The sequence below is a fragment of the Pristiophorus japonicus genome, unplaced genomic scaffold, assembly GCF_044704955.1.
Source record: "Pristiophorus japonicus isolate sPriJap1 unplaced genomic scaffold, sPriJap1.hap1 HAP1_SCAFFOLD_2364, whole genome shotgun sequence".
In the NCBI taxonomy this organism is placed as follows: Eukaryota; Metazoa; Chordata; class Chondrichthyes; family Pristiophoridae; genus Pristiophorus; species Pristiophorus japonicus.
This window is the reverse complement of record NW_027252084.1, coordinates 28,431-31,103: the sequence shown is the minus strand read 5'-3', so window position 1 is coordinate 31,103 and position 2,673 is coordinate 28,431.

Here is a 2,673-nt window from a genome sequence, read left to right as displayed (position 1 = left end):
TCCAAGTCACCCTGCAGCCTCTTAGCGTCCTCCTCGCAGCTCACACCACCACCCAGTAGTGTCATCTGCAAACTTGGAGATTACACTCAATTCTGAGGGGGGGGGGGGGGGGGAAGCGAGAGGAGGGGGGGGCGCGAGGCCGAAGGGGGGGGGGGGAGGAGGAGCGCACGCGCGGGGGGGGGGGGGGGCGCGCAGGGGTAGGAGTGCTCACGAGTAGGGGGGATGCGCGAGAGAGAGAGAGACAGGAGAGAGAGAGAGAGAGAGACAGACATGGAGAGAGAGAGAGACATAGAAACATAGCCGGCACCACCATTCAATAAGATCATGGCTGATCATGCAAATTCAGTACCCCACTCCTGCTTTCTTTCCATAAGCCTTGATCCCTTTAGTCGTAAAGGCCACATCTAACTGCCTTTTGAATATATCTAACGAACTGGCCTCAACAACTTTGTGGCGTAGAATTCCACAGGTTCACAATTCTCCGAGTGAAGAAATTTCTCCTCATCTCGATCCTAAATGGCCTACCCCTTATCCTTAGACTGTGACAACTGGTCTGGACTTCCCCAACAGCAGGAACATTCTTCCTGCATCTAACCTGTCCAATCCCGTCAGAATTTTATATGTTTCTATGAGATCCCCTCTCATCCTTCTAAATTTCAGTGACTATAAGCCTCGTCGATCCAGTTTTTCTTCATATGACAGTCCTGCCATCCCGGGAATCAGTCTGGTGAACCTTCGCTGCACTCCCTCAATAGTAAGAATGTCCTTCCTCAGATTAGGAACCAAAGACCTCCCTGCTCCTCTACTCAAATCACCTGGCTATGAAGGCCAACATGTCATTTGCCTTCTTCACCGCCTGCTGTACCTGTATGCCAACTTTCAATGACTGATGTACCATGACACCCAGGTCTCGTTGCACCTCCCCCTTTCCTAATCTGTCACTATTTAGATAATATTGTGTCTTCCTGTTTTTGCCACCAAAGTGGATAACCTCACATTTATCTACATTATACTGCATCTGCCAATTCACCTAACCTGTCCAAGTCACCCTGCAGCCTCTTTGCATCCTCCTCACAGCTCAGACTGCCACCTATGCCAAGTGTCATCTGCAAACTTGGAGATATTACATTCAATTCCTTTGCCTAAATCATTAATGTAAATAGCTGGGATCCCTGCCTGCCATTCTGAAAAGGACCTGTTTATTCCTACTCTTTGCTTCCTGTCTGCCAACCAGTTCTCTATCTACGTCAATACATTACCCCAAATACCATGTGCTTTAATTTTGCACACTAATCTCTTTTGAAAGTCCAAATACACCACATCCACTGGTTCTCCCTTGTCCACTCTACTAGTTACATCTGCAAAAAATTCTAGAAGATTTGTCAAGCATGATTTCCCTTTCATAAATCCATGCTGACTTGGACTGATCCTGTCACTGCTTTCCAAATGCGCTGCTATTACATCTTTTAATAAGTGCTTCCAACATTTTCCTCACTACCGATGTCAGACTAACCGGTCTATAATTCCCTATATTCTCTCCCTCCTTTTTAAAAAAGTGGTGTTACATTAGCTACCCTCCAATCCATAGGAACTGATCCAAAGTCTATAGAATGTTGGAAAATGATCACCAATGCATCCACTATTTCTAGGGCCACTTCCTTAAGTATTCTGGGATGCAGCCTATCAGGCTCTGGGGATTTATCGGCCGACAATCCCATCAATTTCCCTAACACAATTTCCTGACTAATAAGGATTTCCTTCAGTTCCTCCTCCTCACTCGACCCTCGGTCCCCTAGTATTTCCAGAAGGTTATTTGTGTCTTCCTTCGTGAAGACAGAACCAAAGTATTTGTTCAATTGGTCTGCCATTTCTTTGTTCCCCATTATAAATTCACTTGATTCTGACTGCAAGGAACCTACATTTGTCTTCACTAATCTTTTGCTCTTCACATATCTACAGAAGCTTTTGCAGTCAGTTTTTATGTTCGCTGCAAGCTTACTCCCATACTCTATTTTCCCCCTCCTAATTAAACCCTTTGTTCTCCTTTGCTGTATTATAAATTTCTCCCAGTCCTCAGGTTTGCTGCTTTTTCTGGCCAATTTATATGCTTCTTCCTTGGATTTAACACTACCCCTAATTTCCCTTGTTAGCCCCGGTTGAGCCACCTTCTGTTTTATTTTTTATGCCAGACAGGGATGTACAATTGTTGAAGTTCATCCATGTGATCTTTAAATGTCTGCCATTGCCTATCCACTGTCAACCCTTTAAGTATCACTCGCCAGTCTATCCTAGCCAATTTACGTCTCATACCATCAAAGTTACCTTTCTTTAAGTTCAGGACCCTAGTCTCTGAATTAACTGTGTCACTCTCCATCTTAATGAAGAATTCTACCATATTATGGTCACTCTTCCCCAAGGGGCCTCGCACAACAAGATTGCTAATTAATCCTCTCTCATTATACAACACTCAGTCTAGGATGGCCAGCTCTCTAGTTGGTTCCTCAACATATCTTTTGTTGTTGCAAATATTGGTCATATTAAAACAGTGAGTTTCCACGTTGCTAAATCGTTTGAAGTCTTCTCCCGCTGCCGCATCCCCTGCCCCCCGTGGGGTAGGAGCAGGATGTTCTTTCACCTTTGGGATTAAATAAATCACATATACATGACCAAAAC